Source organism: Lissotriton helveticus, chromosome 4_2 (assembly GCF_964261635.1).
Source record: "Lissotriton helveticus chromosome 4_2, aLisHel1.1, whole genome shotgun sequence".
NCBI classification, from domain to species: Eukaryota; Metazoa; Chordata; class Amphibia; order Caudata; family Salamandridae; genus Lissotriton; species Lissotriton helveticus.
Genome location: NC_136064.1, coordinates 128,311,216 through 128,331,415, shown reverse-complemented (window position 1 = coordinate 128,331,415; position 20,200 = coordinate 128,311,216).

Genomic DNA, 20,200 nt, shown 5'->3' with positions numbered 1-20,200 from the left:
AAGGCACATGATGCACTTCCATTGACTTTCCATTGAAATCAATGGAAACTCCATGACGAGTTACCCTTGTCATTAGCACTGAAGGGGTTAATTTCAGACAGTTGTGTGCCATCCAATTCCCGATAGCCACCATGCCCTGGTTGAACAAGTTGGCTTTCTGAGGCCCGTCATTTTTGACGGCGAGGACCAATTGAGTGTCGTCAGCGTATGACGTGAGGCTCATCCCGTGTGCCCTGATGACATTGGCAAGGTCCGACACATAAATGTTAAAAAGTGTCGGACTAAGGGATGAGCCTTGGGGGACTCCACATGGTAATGACAGGGGGGAAGATTCAAAAGGTCCTACAGTGACGACCTGGGTCCTATTGGCCAGGAAGGAAGCAAGAAGATTTTTAGCATTGCCTCGAATGCCTAGGCTCTCGACACGGTCGACCAGGGTGGTATGGTCGACCGTGTCGAAGGCCGCTGAAAGATCCAATAGTATCAGGACAGCAGTGCCTCCCGCATCCCGGATGGATCTGATGTCGTCCGCCGCTTTGACCAAGGCCGTCTCAGTTCCATGGAACCGGCGGAAGCCAAACTGCGATTCGTCCAGGCATTTATTTTCCTCGATAAAGGAGGAGAGTTGGGCGTTCATGATTTTTTCCACTATTTTCGCTAATAGTGGGAGACTGGCGATGGGGCGATAACTTTTAAGTTCTTCTTTATCAAGGGTAGGTTTTTTGAGAAGCGGTTTTATCAAAGTTTTCTTCAGTGTCTCGGGATAAATACCGGTGCTAAACATAGAATTGCAGATATCAGTTATGGTCGGTAGAACTGCATCCATGATTGGCCGCAGGACCTTCAAGGGACAGGGGTCCAGGGCCGAGCCCGATTTGATGGAGGATACAATGTTTAGCACCTGCGAACAAGTTACCTCTCTAAACTGAGGGAAGATTGGTCCCTCAAGTTGAGTTGATGGCCTGTGGGCAGGGATTACATTATTGGCAAAAACCCGGTAAATGTCTTCCACTTTACTGAAGAAGAACTTTGATAGAGCGTCGCAGAGAGTTTGGGACGGGGGGGGTGTAAGATCAACAGAGAGACCAGCTAATTGTTTAGTCGTCTCATATAGGGATTTATTTGAATTTTGTGCAGTTTCTATTTTGTTGCAGTAATACTTTTTTTTTGCATCAAAAATGAGATGTTTGTATTTTGCTACAGACTCCTTGTACAAGAATTTGGCTTCGGGAGTGTAATCCTTCCGCCAATGTCTTTCTCTGTTTCGACACTGTTGCTTTTGTGTACGCAACTCCACCGTGTACCACGGGGCCGAAGGAGTGGGCCTGTTGCGTGACCGTTGTTTAACTGGGACCAAGTCTTTTGCTGCCGAGCTTCTTCATTCATTTGTGGTGCAACTATGCATTTTCCACTTCAAATAAGGGCTGTTCCACATAATCCTGCTAGTTCCTCCTTGACACACATATTTCAGTTTTGCCAAGAAGTATCTTCAAACATCACACCAGAACACAAAACGATTTCCAAACATTTGAAATAATGTGCTTTATTTAGCTGTGTTCCTGAAACGTAGATACATTAATTTTTTGTAGCTGTGAAAATTCCTGATCACTGGAAATGCTGTGTCTAATTTTTACAAGATGTTACCATGCTGAGGTGTAATTGGTCTTGCTCTTTGCCTTTTTTTGAACCTACCTTCTGTAACAATGCTGCAAAGATTTTGAATTACTGTATCACACAAGGTAGCGTTCATGTTAATTATGCTTTTAGGTTTGGCAGACTGATGTCATTCAGAGTTATGCTATGTACGAGATGAAATATCATGTTGTTGAACAAAAAATAAAACTTCTCAGGGGTCCCACTGATACTTAGTCCTTTTAAACACACAAAGAAGAAATTGGCACAGAGGCTGAAATATAAAAGAACATTTTTAATAACCTCAAATGAGTGAGACTACGTCACACAGAAGCTTTAGCAACTGAATGAGGCAGTATAAGGATTACAGAAAACTGTGGCTTTATGTAAGCTTAGGGTTCCATAGTAAGCATAAAACCAAGGACCAGTCCTGGCACATGTAAGCATGCAAAAATGACTAAAATGGGCATACACGATCTGCTTGCTCAACAAAGTGGGAGGAGGGTTACTTCTCCATACAGCAGCAGAAATAGCCTGACAGTAATATTAGAGAAGCAGGTGCATTCTACTAGCAAGGCCTTTCTGGGCATGTGCGAAGGAGGAAGGTGGTAAACATAGTTTGTCTCTAGGCAGACTACAAGAGCAGTTAACAGAAAGGTAGGACAGAGCACATGGCTAGCACATAGAAAACAAAATGGCTGCCAGTAATACAAAATGGTTTTCACAAAGCGGATAAGATAACTTCTAATTACAAGATGGCTTCTGATAATTCTAACCCATTGCTGCCAATTTACAACAATGTGTGCTTACAAAGGGCTGGCTCCTTCAGAATGAGGTTACAGTGAATATGCGAGCCCAAAGGTCAGTGATACTGTAAACAAGTAGGTCAAGTGGGCCTTCTTCAGTGCACCATGTTGTCAGTGTTACACAATGTGCAAAGTTCTTATTAGCAAGCATAATCTCCCCACTTGCGTGGTTTTGCTATGGAAACTAGCAATATTCCTTTATGAGTGCCAATATTTTCCTGGAAGTGCTAATTGGGATTAGGATTACATGTGCCCTTTTCTTGTGAATTAACTTTATCACCATTTCCCTCTCATCCTTGGATACTGGGTGGCTTAAACTTAATTTGATGTTGAGCTGAACCTTCTTACTGTGAGCATTATGGTTCATTCTTAATGTGACTATTCAGGTATTACTGATTCCCAGGTGAGCTGTCCGACTGTGCTGGTGAATATGAGGATGGTTTACAAATAGTTCTGCCAACAATAAGAACATGGGAGATACCTGCTACTGACTTTATGGGGGAAAGTGTGTTATTTGTCAAAACATAAATGCAGAGCCCTAAATTGTTTCTTAGGGTGCCATTGCTGAATGAAGGATTTGCATAACAGTTTTCATTCTCTACCCTGCACTTGCCTATTCCTGCAAGATTTTTTTTTAATTCCCTTTTCTCTCTTTCTTACTTGCTTTGCGTCATGGCCTGTTAACAAGGAGACCCAATCTCCTAAAATGAGTACACGCTCCTACCACAGAGACATTAACCGCATGCGTGCGGCCGCGATTTTTACGCTGTGCGGCAATTTGAAAAATACCGCGTTACATGACGAGCTAAGCTCGTCATGAGCATGCGAGCGGCGCAACTAATGACGAGCTCAGCTCGTCATGATCATGGAAGGGGTTAAAAGGTGGTAGTAGGGCTGAGTAATCATTTGTCACACAGGAGAAAAGTGTTACCTTCGGAGAGCACAGTCAGCTATTGCAGTCACATCTGGATGGAAATGTGCTGCATATGGTATAGTATGCCTTCTGGAGAAGGCTGGCGGTGGAGTTAGCTTGTTCAATCCGTGAGCAAAGGAAGACTTACATTGACAAAAAGCAACATTGTTTTGTGTGTAGCTTTCAAACGTGTTGAGTCTTCTGCCTAAATCAAGAGGGTTTGCTTTTATACTTCTTGTCCATTGTCTTCAGGGTTCATTTCACAGGCTCTGCAAGCACACTGGATGGTGTCCAAACATTGCAAAGGTGGATCTCACTTCATACCCATGCTTTGGAAACTGAACTGTCTGACAAGGTTCAGCGCTGATTTCTGCAGTTACTAGGATCTCACTCCCATCTTTACACCTGTCTCATGACTTTGTATGTTCCTAATTCATCTCACTGGTTCTAATTACATCAGTTTTCCACAATGGTGAAACTCTAATGTGGAGTAGCTACGATTCAAACAGATCTGCATGCTACACAAAGGTCTCCGCAGTAGTAAACTTTAAGCTAACACAGTTGAGTAGTTAATCAGTTCTCCATTCTGTTCAATATTTTACCTTATACATAGTTAGGCCTTTATATTGTTCCTTAACTGATGGTGACCACTTGATTCTTGGATGCAGACATGTTGTTTTTGTCATCTTTTACTACTTGTTCTTAGGACATTTAATGCTGTGTGATTAAAGCTGAAGGAGCCGCACCCACAGAGCATACATGGACAATTTGTGTATGCTAGACAAGTGCTTTAGAACCATGGCTACACTACTGTCTGCAGAAACACCCTCCTAGCTGGCCCCTCGAAGAAATGAATGAGAGACTAATTCTAATTATGTATATGTTGTGCTAGTGTAAAGACCTATGTAGGAGATTCTATTTTATTTATAAACTCATATTAGAAAGTTTCAAAGTCTCTATTGACAACGGTGGAATGAGAAAACAGAACAAATGCAACCTATTTTGAGGGCCATAAACACATTACCAGTGACTACAAGTGACTAAGAAAGATATCCTCTGACACAGAACTTGATCCTGTTACCCTTACAAATCTGTCTTGGGTTTGTACGTCTTTCTCCATCAATGTTCATAGATCTCATGGGCCCTGCTCTGCCTCCTTGTAATCCTTGTGTTAACAGATGGCTGAGTGCTCATCGCCATGTGTATGACACTCAGTCTGGAAGGTGGCTCCTCCTGCCCACCACAACAAAAAATACCTGATACGCAGGATTTCTTTAAGGTCACACTAGTTACTAAAAAGCTTATGGTGATACAGCATGGTACAGAATGCCTGAATTATTATATGTGCAACATATCCAACTCTAACTGTATCTATTGTTTGCCATGATCAGAATACCAACTGCAATGTGCAACTTATATATTTTTTATAACGTTTAAAGTGTGCTAATTTTTTTCAGCGTATATAAAGTGGGTATTTTGGGTAGAGTAACATATTTTATAGTTATGGCATTCACAGTTGCAGTTTCTAGTATTTTTAATGCAGCGCACGGACTGTGCTTTGCTCTTGGTGCCAAGTTTGGCATACCCAGCTAGTAGCACTCAGAAGGCTTGTTGACTGTAATTAGTCAGACACCAAACTTCACCCAAATTTGAGCTCTTCATTTCTTTAGACAGGGAACTCAAATCACTGACTGAAGTACTAAACAGGTCTAATTTGTTAAGTTTTATTGAGTCTCAAATGTACTCATGGTAGACCTGCTAAACATATTCATGAGGTCTTATTATATAGGTGTCTCTTCTTGTAAGGTCACTTTCTTTGAGGTCATGGGTTGTGATGCCACCTCCTGTGATGACATGTGCCTTTGTTATATGCTGTGATGACTAGCTTGGTTGCTCCCACCACTTGGTTTTTTAGGACTTGCATCTTGCACATTAGCCTAGTGTCCATTGCACACTGCTCCTATTGCACCAATGGCAAAACCTATCATTTAACCTATCAGGTTAATGTCCCTTGTTGCAACATCTCCTAAAGCTTTATCATGAATTCACATTAAAGCCAATACAAAAAGATGTCGGGTTATCTTAACACAATTCAGAATATGTCCTTCTCAAATACATCCAGGCTGGAATATACTCAGAAAGTCAAACCTGACATCATTGTGTTGAATAAAGAACAACTGAGGGAAGAATCAACAGTTATTGGCCTATAGTTTATGTACCACAGATTGTTAACCCTTTTGCCGCGCATCAAATTCTGCTTTGGTGCGATGGGTGGCGGGCCTGGGCGTGGTGCTCGGGTACCCAGGACGGCTCCCGGCCATCATAAATCACAGTGGGCATGTGCTCATGACGGCCAGGAGCCTTTCAAACACCGCCCACTGATTAATTCTCCCACACAGGCTGGGAATTAATCGAGCGTGGGCGGAGCGGCAACGTTCGGGCGGCTCCCGGCTGTCATAAGCACACGACTACGGTGACTCATGACGGCTGGGAGCCGTCCTGATCATGGATGTGGTTAAAAGATGGGTGGGATGCAAATTAGTTGTCATTATTTACTGTTACTTATAAAGAATAACAACATTGTTTTCTTTTATCTCTCATACCTAATCATGCTGTTCTTTTTATATGTTTCCATTTTTAGTGATGAGAAACTAAACATAGTCCGCAGAAAAGCCAATCAAGTTCTCAAGTGTGATGTCTTGAGCAGTGCCCCGTTGTCACCCATAAGCCTGCCCCAGGCTGACTGTCTGCTGCTCACACACTGCCTGGAGCTCTTTGTGATAGACAAGAAGACCTTCTGCGGTGCCCTGAAAAATATATCCTCACTGTTGAAAACTGGGGGGCATCTGATATTGACCATCTCCCTCGGATGCACATATTTCATGGCTGGCACAGTCAAGTGTCCCCATTTGTACCTCGATGACGAGTTTGTGAGGAGTGCTGTCATTGAGGCCGGTTATGTTGTTGTGGACCTTCACATTTGTACTCGACAACTCAACAAGTCATATGATGTTTCTGATTTTACTGCTATTTGTAGTTTAAAAGCTCGCAAAGAAAGAGAGATGTCTTCTGACACATAAATGCAGTACTGTGGAAACCACGAGGGACAAGGCAGTGTCACAGCCCTTGAACCTCCAGTATAATTCAAGATTTATGATTACTACCGGAACACTGGAAGTGTTCTACTAAGCCAAACATGCAATGTTGATAAACAACAAAGAATAAGCATATTAATGAGTAAGTTGATAAATAAAATGAGTCATGATGAACTTTTGCTTCTCTCAGACAACTTTCTTTATTGCGTTTGGATGAAAGAGTCATTATAACATAATCTTCGGTAGCCACTCAGATAGAAGGAAAGTTCTGTGCTCCATGTTAGGCTTTTAGGTTCCAGTGACATCCTGGTAGGTCCTGATAGTCCTCCTTTTTCTCCTCCATCTGTAATCAACCTGCAAGATTCACCCTGCACACAAATACCAACATTTCATGTATCATTACATTCTCACATGCAAAAGAAACAGATGATGGACAGAATGCTGACAGTGCAAACATTCACCCCAAGTCACAAGCATCTGGGTTAAATCCATCATTCTTTTGCTCACCACACCGCCCCAGATTGGACTCAGCCATATTCAAATCAGTCTTGACCCTCTTTCTTGAGGGAACAGTCCTACCCGAACTGCCGAGCCAGGTCCTAACTAAACCGTAAACAAGCATCCTGGGACCGCTTTCAGGGCATCACCCTTTATCAGCCAGGCTAGCTTGAATCCAGTAATGTGGTGAGCGCGGGACAAACGTATGGGTATACCCTTTCCTCTTAGGGCGACATATGCAAAATAAACAGTTGATGGACGGAATGCTGACAATGCAAACATTCACCCCCAGTCACAAGGATCTGGGTTAAATACAATATTCTTTTGCTCACAACACAACCCCAGTTTGGACCCTGCAATATGCAAATCAGTCTTGACCCTGTTCCTTGTGGGAACAGTCCAGCCCGAACTGCCAGGCCAGGTCCTCCCTTGACCGGAAACAAGCATCCTGGGACAGGTTTCAGGGCATCACCCTTTATCAGCCAGGCTAGCATTAATGCAGTGGTTTGGTGATTACGGGACTGACGTCTGGGCATACCCTTCCCACTTGAGGTAACAAATGCAAAATAAACAGTTGATGTACGGAATGCTGACAATGCAAACATTCACCCCCAGTCAAAAGGATCTGGCTTAAATCCATCATTATTTTGATCACCACACCACCCCAGTTTGGACCCAGCCATAAGCAAATCAGTCTTGACTCTGTTCCTTGTGGGAACAGTCCAGCCCGAACTGCCAGGCCAGGTCCTCCCTGGACCGGAAACAAGCATCCTGGGACAGGTTTCAGGGCATCACCCTTCATCAGCCAGGCTAGATTGAATCCAGTAATGTGGTGAGCATGGAACCCACGTCTGGGCATACCCTTTCCACTTAGGGTGACATATGCAAAAGAAAAAGTTGATGGACGGAATGCTGACAATGCAAACATTCACCCCCAGTCACAAGGATCTGGGTTAAATACAACATTCTTTTGCTCACAACACAACCCCAGTTTGGACCCTGCAATATGCAAATCAGTCTTTACCCTGTTCCTTGTGGGAACAGTCCAGCCCGAACTGCCAAGCCAGGTCCTATCTGGACCGGAAACAAGCATCCTGAGACCGGTTTGAGGGAATCACCCTTCATCAGACAGGCTAGCTTGAATCCAGTGGTGTTTTCAGCACGGGACCCACATCTGGGCATACCCTTCCCACTTAGGGCGACTTATGCAAAAGAAACAGTTGATGAACAGAATGCTGACAATGCAAATATTCAACCCAGTCACAAGGATCTGGGTTAAATCTATCATTCTTTTGCTTACCACACAACCCCAGTTTGGACCCAGCCATGTGCAAATCAGTCTTGACCCTGTTCCTTGTGGGAACAGTGCAGCCTGAACTGCCAAGCCAGGTTTCAGCCTGGGCCAAAAACAAGCATCCTGGGACTGGTTTCAGGGCATCACCCTTCATCAGCAAGGCTAGCTTGAATTCAGTGGTGTGGTGAGCACGGGACTGACATTCACCCCCAGTCACAAGGATCTGGGTTAAATCCAACATTCTTTTGCTCACCACACCACCCCAGTTTGGACCCAGCCATCATCACATTCTCACAGCATCCTGGCTAAATATTCCATGAACAACAATGTTCTCACAGCATCCTGGCACAACATTCCAAGCGCCACCACATTCTCACAACATCCTGGTTCAACACTCCATGCATCATTGTGTTCTCACAGTATCCTGAATCAACATTCCACTGCATGCCCGGTCATTAAATGCATTGAACGATGCATAGGGTCACTGCATCATCTGGCTCCTTCAAAGAGGACAAACGGACATGCTTTATCACTATACATCTTTGTGACTTCAGTTCTGTTTCTCTGGCCTAATTGGACTGGTTCCACATGTGCCTGCAATATAAAAAACATCAATTTATTTTCAGAAAAAAATACCATGTGGGTACAGGATAAACACACACTATCCACAGGGTCACAGAGCACTCTCCAGAGGAGTGATAAATGCTTGTATCCATGAAGGAAACGTGGGGACTTGGGTGTGATAACACATTCACGCTGTGGGGACTTGATTGCACTCTGGGGACCTGAACCCATGTCCCCACATGGTAATGTCCTTTAAATGATAAAAAATGGCTTCAGGAACTTCTGTGTCAATTTTTACAACTTTAAAAAAAATTGTCTTGTGGGGACCTGCGTTTCATAAAGTGTGTTTATATTTTTGCTCAACTCTGCCCCCGTAGACAGGAGGCGGTACTGCAGACACACTTTGCATTTAAACACACTTTGTTCACCAGGAACATAAGTTAGCAACAGCATGCACAGATATTTCAAAGGAAAAGCTGCAAAACCCGGGGTTAAAAAATATTTTTTATGCAAAGTAACATTTTCCCCATTTAATAAAGTAAAACGTTATTTACATGAAAATTTTGAATTCAGACTATTTGAGTTTAAAAATTATTAAACATTGTTACAAGAGATTTGGATACGATTTGAATCCCAGATTACATCACTATTGTGGTTTGATCCGTATAGGCAATTAAAGAAGGATGGTGCATTAAAACATGATACAATATAAACTGATCTTATAGTTTTTTACAAATTTGATTACATATTATTATGCACTTTGGAATACGTTCTTAAGATGATGGCTAGATGAGTGAGTGCCTAGAGTGGCGTTGTGCTAACAGCTATGCTCTCTCAGATGCCAAAGTGCAGTAATGTCATGCCCACAGCAAAGGGAAGTTTAATCTTAACAAAAAGCATGTTCTTAGAAAATATATTCAAAATATTGCCATAAGATGAAATTACATATAATTGAATTGCCTAATTTTCAAACTGTTTTCAAACTGTTCCTAATGCTTTACAAATTAAATCAGCTTCATTCCTATTGATGGGTGAAGAACAATCATATAACAAGCATTGGCAAAGCCAGCAGTTGCCACCTACGAGACAGCTACTGGCTTTGACAGAGTTTTTTTGCCCTGTTGTGCACAGCGTGCCTGCTCTGCCTCGTGGATGAAATTGAAATAAAACATTTTAAAAGCACTATGATGCAGCCAAAACAGACCACATCATGACACTTATTTTTACTCACGGTGTTCTCCCCTGTGTTCTCCCCTGTGCTCCACTCTTCACCTTTCCCCATCTCTCCATATCCTCTCTGTATAACAAGACAGGAAGGGGGGATGGTGGCGTATACCTCTTTGTTATCACACAGTTTGCTAGGAGAAGAGTCCGATCTGCCAATGTCGCTTTTACCTCATAAACCTTTGGATGTGGGTATGGACCCAGAGAACAGCTCTCAGGTATTCGCCAGTTATTACCTCCTACTATTTCCTCAGGCGTTGTGCTGATATGTGCCCAATAGGATGAAAGGGTTAGGCCGGGTCATAGCATATGCAATAGTTCAGCATCTTGTTCAGTGCACCTAGGATGAGCCGCAGAGACACTAAGAAATATAGAATGTAGGTTATGTGGTGTGAGGAAGGCTCAATGTAAAAATGAGTATTGTATAAATCTGAATCTAGGATTTCGGGAGATTTTCTGGAGAATTCAAAAAGAGCATTTCATTCTTTGTCCCGTAATTCCCTGCCCATGTCTAGTTCCCACTGGCTCTGGAATTGTGACAGAGATTTTGCTAAGTGCGTGGTTGGTATTGGTATAGTCATCGTATCAAGTGTCCACCATTGCCCATGAGATAAAGTGAATGTACAATTTCATATGTTGAGGGCTCTGTCCCTCCTGGAACCCAGTGCAGTTTGACATATCTAATGATATTTGCAAGTGTGAGAAACAGTGAATCAGGCAGCCCTGCTCATTTGCAAAGTCTGTGTGACTCGGCAGCAGCCCATCTCCAAACAGTGTCCCCACTGTAGCTACTCCTTCTTGTTCCCATTTGTGTAGCCAGTGCTGTGTCAGCATTCCTGTTGGGGTAGTGACCTATAACAGCTGGCAACTTCTGTACTAGTTGTGAATGCTACCTCTTTGGGGTACCTGTGTCTAATAGTGACCATATAATCCCAATTTCTGTATACATGCCTAATGTCTCACGTGGCTACTTTGATGTTTTTGCATATGAAATATCAGATGTTACTTAAAAATAACCTACGATGACAAGAACAGTTAACCGTGTGTATGCTGGAAATCCTACCATCCCCATAGAAAGAACTTCAGTGAGAAACATAATTTATTCGAGCGTTATGACTAAGCAAAGAAAATAAAATGCCAGTAGAACGTTTTTTAAATCGTTTTTTTATCTTGATATACTTTTATTATGTTTTACTGAATCTAGTAAAGAACTAAAGAAAAATCTCCCTAAAAGTTAATAACATAAATAGCTAACAAAAAAATCATTTTGGTAGCACTCATGCAGAGTCTCCAGACCACACAGAATGCAAGACTCTGACTGAGCCTCAGCCTGCTCAAAAGAACACACATCACCCAAGATCTCATAGACCTCCACTTGCTCCCCGTCCACAAGAGATGCCAGCAGAAGTGGTCACTGCAGGTAAGAGTGGTGAGGCAGTGGGGCAGGCTGTGGGGGATGTCAAGAGATGACGATGAGGGAAAATTAATTGTTTATTTAATTTTCTCTTGTGGTTGTCTCTTGAAACCCCCCAAGCCGGATCCACCTCCCACCCCTCTTACATGCAGTGGCTGTGGCTGGATGCCAGTTGAAGCTCCTGATCCACAGCTACAAAGCCCTCCACAAAATTGGTCTAAACTACATGAACCACCACCTGACCTTCTACCAACCCCCAGAAACCTATGTTCTCCATACATTGCCCTCACACAGGCACCACATATCTGCTGCAGCTGCAACAGAGGATGCTCTTTTTCTCACTTAAGTCTGGAACAACCTCCCCCTCTCCACCAACAAACCTCACACTCACTCAATCTCTTTAGGAAAGGACTCAAGACATTGCTCTTTGACTGATACCAGCAACACTGCACCGACATACATCGCGGTCTGATAGGCAGTGCTTTACCAATCGTATTTGAGTACTTTCACCTATCACGTTTAGTATGCCACTTTGCAGCCACAACGAGGATGTTGTAGATTTATGTCCATGCACTATTTTGATACCACAATAGAAACATTACACAACAACGCTAGTGCTGCACTTGCTCAGGCTTATCCTAAACAGTCCAGGTTGTTATATTTTATTGAAGCCAGAGAAGGCATCTGCTCCTCAATCATATCTGCTCTGCTGCTTGCATCAGAATACAAGTGTCCTAATCAGAAGACCAAGAGCCCAATTGGGCACTAATTTTGTCTTAACCTTCCAAAGGTTCATGTGGCATTATTTGAGTGGTGTCGACGATGTCAGCAGATTGACGTCCTCTTGTTTAATTGAAGTTTCCCCCCTTGTTCCTAAATCCTCGACTCCTCAATTATTGGTAAAACACTTCTTATTTCTTCACGGAAGTAGTGTCCTGCAACATCTCTATCGTACGCTGCCCCTGAGAGTGGAAGACTGCTCCCGGAGGAGCTCTCCTCTCGGAAAGCGTGGAAAAGCTTGGAGTGGTTCCCGCTGCCCGACTAGGCAGTTGTACTGAGCAGCCCATGTTGCTGGGCTTCGGCGGCTCTACGATCATGGCCGGTTTTCCTTGTGTAGTGTAGGTTACTCCTTAGCGGCTCTAGAGGAGTACCGAGGAGATCTTTCTTAACACCATGCGTGCGGCGCATTTTCCCGCTGTGCGCTGAAGTTTTTAAAAACCCGCGGTTCATGACGAGCTGAGCTCGTCATGAGCGTACGAGAGGTGTACCTCATGACGAGCTGAGCTCGTCATGAGCGTCAAAGGGGTTAATAACACGAACGCTGACCTGTAGGAGCTTGCAGTTGGGCTTCCCGGGATCGCGCTGGGACATAGAGGCGCTTTTCGTTCCCTTGCCTGCTCCGCCTGTCCCCACCCCGCCGCCGCTCACCGGAACACCTGCGGCCGCCGAGCGGGGGGACTACATTGCCCAGAACCACAAGCTCGTGTACCGCGTCCACCTGATTGCCAGGAGGCGCACAAAAGGATCGTGATCCCTACGCCAAGGGCGGGCCCGTCTACGGGTCAAGGCCGTGGTATTTCTTCTATATCCCGTTTGTTAAGGCACCTGGATAGAACGACTAATACTGCCATTAATGACTGTGCACCCTTGACATTGTGACATTGGTTCTTTGTTGAAGCAGTTTTTACGGTGTTTGTTTTGGGAACACCTGGTATAAATTCTTAAGAATTCTTATTATGCCGATTAAAACGGCTAACGAGAACCCCGTAACAGAGGGAGGGAAGGGAAGCGGAACACTTGATGCCTATTTTAGCAAAGCGGTCTCTCAGTTGGAACATGAAATCTCAGCTGTGGAGCGACGGCTGTCCGTAGAACTATTACAACAGCATAGGCGCTCCTCTATGGGCAAAATTGATTTGCTACTGTCACCACCTGTTGAAAGATCCCAGAGTACCACAATGACTTCTGTTCCTACCCCTACTGTAGATATCGGCATTCCCCTCCTACTAAGAGATGTGTCCATCCTTACATCTCAGAATACACAGGGAGGTACAGGGGAGTCTAAGCATGGGCGTAAAATCCGTTCCGCTCGCGGAATTTGCGGATTTTCGGTAAATTCGCAATCCACGAACTCTAGCGAATTTGTCGAAAATCCGTCAATTCGCACGCGGCGGAATTTTTTTGCTTGGTGATACAATATTGCGGCGCGCGGCGTGGCGCACGGCGTTGACTTTCCGTCATTCAGCGTTTGCCGAGTTGTTTTTCTCGATATTTTGCGAGTACTGCGCCATTTTGGATCTTGCTGCGGGATCCTGCGGGAGTTGGCGCCCGCGAATACGTAATCGCGGCTTGCCACCTTACCTTGCACAGCACGCATCGCGAGAGTTTGCAATTGCGAACACGTAGGTGCGGCGGGCAGGAACAATCTCGCACTTGCGAAATAGAGATTTTGCAATTCTGCACAAGAAATCCACCAGCAAACAGCATAAACCTTCAGAAAATGATGATTTTTATCAGAATCACTCCTCAGGTTGACATTTGCCTGCACTTTTTTTTGCAAGGAGTCCATTTTTTTGGGGGGGGGGAAGGAAGTGCCCCACAGTCTCCAACTTCCTGTTCCTGTCCAGCAGGCTCCTCCCAGTGCTTTCTTCATGTGCTGGTCACTTTCATTTGGACCTTGACCTGGAAGGATTACTTTTTGTGGGTGCTGCTGGATATTTGGATTTGAGGCCTTTTTGACTTTGTTTGGATCACTTTTGGATTAGAAATCAACTTTCACAAGTAAGTTTGTTTGGGGCATTACAGTTGCTGCAACAACAATTTTGAAACTTTTTCAGAACATTAAATAAAATATAGTGTGGGTAGCCACAGTATCCAGTAGGACCAGGGTTGGTTATGGGTGCATGATACAACTGTTTTGTTGAATTTAAACATCATTGAGGCCATGGATGGGCTGGGATTGTGCTTAATTTTGTGTTTTTTGTCGTTTTGTTTGGGCTGCTGTTGGGGCCTTTTGCCCAGGGGTAGTGAGTGGTGCATGGACTGAGTCTGCCTGTGGGGTCTTTTTAATGTAAACATCCTGGATGGCATTGGATTCTGGTGATTTTTGTGTGTTTTTCGTTTTTTTTTGGGGTGTACTGTTGATGTGGACTGGCCATGTGGTTGGAGGTGGTGGCCATCTTGAGTGCTGGTACAGGCAACATGTGCTTGGGGTGCAAGGGGCCATTTTGAAGAGAGGCAGTGTCTGAGGCCTGCACTTATTTTGCCTACTTTTCATCCATTATGCCCAGGGGTAGTGAGTGGTGCATGGGCCTAGTCTTTCTGTGGGGTGTCTTCTTGAATTTAAACACCATTGAGGCCATGGATGGGCTGGGATTGTGCTGAATTTTGTAGTTTTTGTCGTTTTTTGGGGGCTGCTGGTGGGGCCTTTTGCCCAGGGGTAGTGAGTGGTGCATGGGCCTAGTCTTTCTGTGGGGTGTCTTCTTGAATTTAAACACCATTGAGGCCATGGATGGTCTGGGATTGTGCTGAATTTTGTGGTTGTTGTCGTTTTTTTGGGGCTGCTGGTGGGGCCCTTTGCCCAGGGGTGGTGAGTGTTGCATGGGCCTAGTCTTTCTGTGGGGTGTCTTCTTGAATTTAAACACCATTGAGGCCATGGATGGGCTGGGATTGTGCTGAATTTTGTGTTTTTTGTCGTTTTTTGGGGCTGCTGGTGGGGCCCTTTGCCCAGGGGTGGTGGTGCATGGACTGAGTCTGCCTGTGGGGTCTCACTCTCTTTAATGTAAACATCCTGGATGGCATTGGATTGTGGTGATTTATGTGTGTTTTTCGTTTTTTTTGGGGGTGTACTGTTGATGTGGACTGGCCATGTGGTTGGTGGTGGTGGCCATCTTGAGTGCTGGTACAGGCAACATGTGCTTGGGGTGCAAGGGGCCATTTTGAAGGGAGGCAGTGTCTGAGGCCTGCACTTATTTTGCCTACTTTTCATCCATTATGCCCAGGGGTAGTGAGTGGTGCATGGGCCTAGTCTTTCTGTGGGGTGTCTTCTTGAATTTAAACACCATTGAGGCCATGGATGGGCTGGGATTGTGCTGAATTTTGTGGTTTTTGTCGTTTTTTGGGGGCTGCTGGTGGGGCCTTTTGCCCAGGGGTAGTGAGTGGTGCATGGGCCTAGTCTTTCTGTGGGGTGTCTTCTTGAATTTAAACACCATTGAGGCCATGGATGGGCTGGGATTGTGCTGAATTTTGTGTTTTTTGTTGTTTTTTTGGGGCTGCTGGTGGGGCCCTTTGCCCAGGGGTGGTGAGTGTTGCATGGGCCTAGTCTTTCTGTGGGGTGTCTTCTTGAATTTAAACACCATTGAGGCCATGGATGGGCTGGGATTGTGCTGAATTTTGTGGTTTTTGTCATTTTTTGGGGGCTGCTGGTGGGGCCCTTTGCCCAGGGGTGGTGGTGCATGGACTGAGTCTGCCTGTGGGGTATCACTCTCTTTAATGTAAACATCCTGGATGGGATTGGATTGTGGTGATTTTTGTGTGTTTTTCGTTTTTTTTTTGGGTGTACTGTTGATGTGGACTGGCCATGTGGTTGGTGGTGGTGGCCATCTTGAGTGCTGGTACAGGCAACATGTGCTTGGGGTGCAAGGGGCCATTTTGTAGAGAGACAGTGTCTGAGGCCTGCACTTATTTTGCCTACTTTTCATCCATTATGCCCAGGGGTAGTGAGTGTTGCATGGGCCTAGTCTTTCTGTGGGGTGTCTTCCTGAATTTAAACACCATTGAGGCCATGGATGGGCTGGGATTGTGCTGAATTTTGTGTTTTTTGTCGTTTTATTGGGGCTGCTGGTGGGGCCCTTTGCCCAGGGGTGGTGGTGCATGGACTGAGTCTGCCTGTGGGGTCTCACTCTCTTTAATGTAAACATCCTGGATGGCATTGGATTGTGGTGATTTTTGTGTGTTTTTCGTTTTATTTTGGGGTGTACTGTTGATGTGGACTGGCCATGTGGTTGGTGGTGGTGGCCATCTTGAGTGCTGGTACAGGCAACATGTGCTTGGGGTGCAAGGGGCCATTTTGAAGAGAGGCAGTGTCTGAGGCCTGCACTTATTTTGCCTACTTTTCATCCATTATGCCCAGGGGTAGTGAGTGGTGCATGGGCCTAGTCTTTCTATGGGGTGTCTTCTTGAATTTAAACACCATTGAGGCAATGGATGGGCTGGGATTGTGCTGAATTTTGTAGTTTTTGTCGTTTTTTTGGGGCTGCTGGTGGGGCCTTTTGCCCAGGGGTAGTGAGTGGTGCATGGGCCTAGTCTTTCTGTGGGGTGTCTTCTTGAATTTAAACACCATTGAGGCCATGGATGGGCTGGGATTGTGCTGAATTTTGTGGTTTTTGTCGTTTTTTTGGGGCTGCTGGTGGGGCCCTTTGCCCAGGGGTGGTGAGTGTTGCATGAGCCTAGTCTTTCTGTGGGGTGTCTTCTTGAATTTAAACACCATTGAGGCCATGGATGGGCTGGGATTGTGCTGAATTTTGTGGGTGTTGTCGTTTTTTTGGGGCTGCTGGTGGGGCCCTTTTCCCAGAGGTGGTGAGTGTTGCATGGGCCTAGTCTTTCTGTGGGGTGTCTTCTTGAATTTGAACACCATTGAGGCTATGGATGGGCTGGGATTGTGCTGATTTTTGTGTGTTTTTTCGACTTTTTGGGGTGTATAACTGATGTTCCTCTGTCTTCCATTGCTTGTAGGTGCACAAGAGAACCACCAGTGCCAGGAAGAAGTCCTGCTGCGGTGTGTGCAGCACAACGTCACGTGTGGCCAAAGACAACTCTGCAACTTGTGCAACTGCGGCCTGCTGTTCAGAGTGACATCTGAAGAAGATGGCCCCAAAAAAAGTTGCCCGTAGCTCCTCTAGCAAGAAAGTTGCCAGTAAGGAGCAGAAGAAATAAGTGGCGCCACTTACCAAGGAGACTGGTGTGATGACAACCGCCACATTTTTTGGGATAAAAAAAAGTACGCCTGCAGCAGCAGCGGGATCTGCTGGGGACCAAGCTGGGAGCAGCACCTCCGCTCCATTGGGCTCAGTGCCACCACCACCACGCCAACTTAGGTCCAAGCCCTTGAGTGCTGCAGAGGCAGCCAGTATAGTTGTTCAATCACCATCGACCAGTGATGTTGGCTCATCGGAAGAAAGCAGCAGCAATGTCCCTCAATCAACACAGGTTGTTGTAGCTCATCTGACGAGTGTTGAACAACCACAGCCGCAACAACAATCACATGTGCAAGTACAAGCCCAAGTACATGTGGAAGGAGAGGCGGCGCAAGGAGAGGAGCAAGCAGAGGTGCATGGAGGGGCACAACAAGTGGCCACAATAGTTGTTCCTCCAGAAGTAGGGGCACATCTGGAAATCGACAATCAAGCCGAGGTATCATTCGGGGAAGTCACTCCTCCTGATGATCATTCATTGTCTTCCACATCCCGAGCAAGGAAAAGATCAAGGGTGTTGGTGTCTACATTTTCTTCAAGCCCACCTCCTTCTGATGATATGGATCTTACTTGGGAACCAGCACCACTGCCGTCTGAGAGTGAGGTTGAGGAGGCACACCATGATCTGACAAAGGTAGCTAAGCGTAAAAGGAAGGTCGTAGAAACTCTCAAAGTTATGGAGTGTGATGACGCTCAACAAGAAGTGGCGTATACTCCTGCTGCTAAAGACTCTCACGACACAGTCATCATCACTAACGTCACTGAAGCCCCAGCGGGCATACAGCAAGCAGACATTTTGACCCTAGCCCGACAAGCTGCTGAGCGTGATGATGAAGTCGACGATGAGGCAATGGGAACACCACAATCATTGATGTTAACTAGTACACCACAACCTACCGCTTCCATATTTCCTACTCGCCAGAAGGGACCTCCATCCACCTCGACCTCAATTAGTGGTGGTGAAAGTGCACAACGTAGTAAAGTTCAGCAATACACATCCTCCACTTCATCTGGCATTAGCAGCACGACCACCACCAGTATCGCCTCCTCCGGGCCCCACAGACATTACAAGTCCGCAGTTTGGGACTTCTTTACTGTTTCACCAAGAAGGGAAAACATAGCCATTTGTAGCATTTGTAAGCTTGCAGTTAGTCGTGGTAAGCTTGGTAGCAACTATGGGACTGGAGGCCAGAGAGGTCATCTTGACAGAAAGCACACTGTCCAATGGTTGGCGCACCTAGAGGAGATCAAGAAAGCCCGAATTGCAAGTCGAGTAAACGTTGATGTTCCATCTGATGATGACGAGGAGGAAGAAGTGTCACACACTTCACTTACACCCAGTACCCCTGGGAGCCACACTAAGAGTGTGGGACAGAGTGAGACACCAATGCGAAAAAGTTCATCAGCGAGCGTAACTGGGTCAAAGAAGTCATCATCATCATCCCGTAAAATGGTCCAGGGCAACATTAAAACAATGTTATTTTCAGACGCGCCATATGACCGCAACCACCCAATGGTGCGTCTGTATAACACTAAGCTGGCTAAAAGGCTAGCGCTGGATCTTCTCCCTTTTTCTTTTGTAGAAGGGGTTGGTTTTCTCGAATTAGTGGCAGCGCTCTGCCCTAAATGGAAGGTTCCTAGCCGGTACTATTTTGCCCGAGTTACGGTTCCAGCACTACGTGAAGATGTGCTGGAGGTGATTGGGGCAGCTTTGCAGAATAGTGCTGTTCACACTATACATCTGACAACAGACATGTGGACCAGTGGCGCAGGCACTGATTACATGTGCATCACTGCACACTGGGTCTCTTTTTCAGGGGTTAAAGCAAAGCTAAACGCAGGTGCTGACCTGGACCAAGTTTTTAAAGCTGCTCGGAAACATGCAACACTAGCCATGTTTGGCTTGGAGCTACGTCATACAGCAGAAAACATTTTGAATGAGTTCAGCACAATGGTCTTTCACTGACTGTCTCCAAAAAAACGCGGGATTGGTTATGTTTCCACGGATAATGGCGCCAATGTAGTTAAGGCCATGGAACTGGGTGAGTATTTCAGAGTGCCGTGTTTGGCGCACTGTATAAACCTGGTTGTGAAAAAATTCTTGGAAAAAGACAGTCCAGCATGCCAGTTAGTGGTCACCTGCCGAAAAATGTGCAACCATTTCAGCCATTCTTTTACGGCCCGGAAGCATCTGAGGAGCCTGCTACATGAACGTGGAATGCCAGTGAAAGCACTCATCCAGGAGGTGCAAACACGTTGGAACTCAACCTTCTACATGCTTGAGCGTCTGTATGAGCAGTTTACGGTACTCGATCAGTATTTCTTAACAATGGGTACAGCTGTGAAGGAGGACCTGAGGTTAAATGCGGCGCAATGGGAGCTAGTTAAAAGCCTGACAGACATGCTTCGTCCTTTTGAGGTCTTCACGCGTGCAGTCAGCAGGGAGGACTGTAATTTGGGAAAAGCTATCCCATTGTTGCGCATGCTGGAGCACAAACTGAAGGCGGTGTCTTCAAAGTTTCAAAACAATGAAGAAAAGCAAGACGCTTTTGTTTTGGCGGAGAAATTATTAGAGCGTCTACTTGGCGATGAACGTCTTCAAAAGATCCACTCAGAACAGCATTACATTTGTGCTACTATTCTGCATCCACGCTACAAAAAGGCGCTGGTAGGCTGTGCATTATTTCCTTTTGGTGATGAAGATGTTAAAAAGTACAAACATTGGATAGCCTGGTCAGCCATCAGGTTTGAAAGAGAATGGAAGGAAATTGAAGGAAAAGGCAGTACA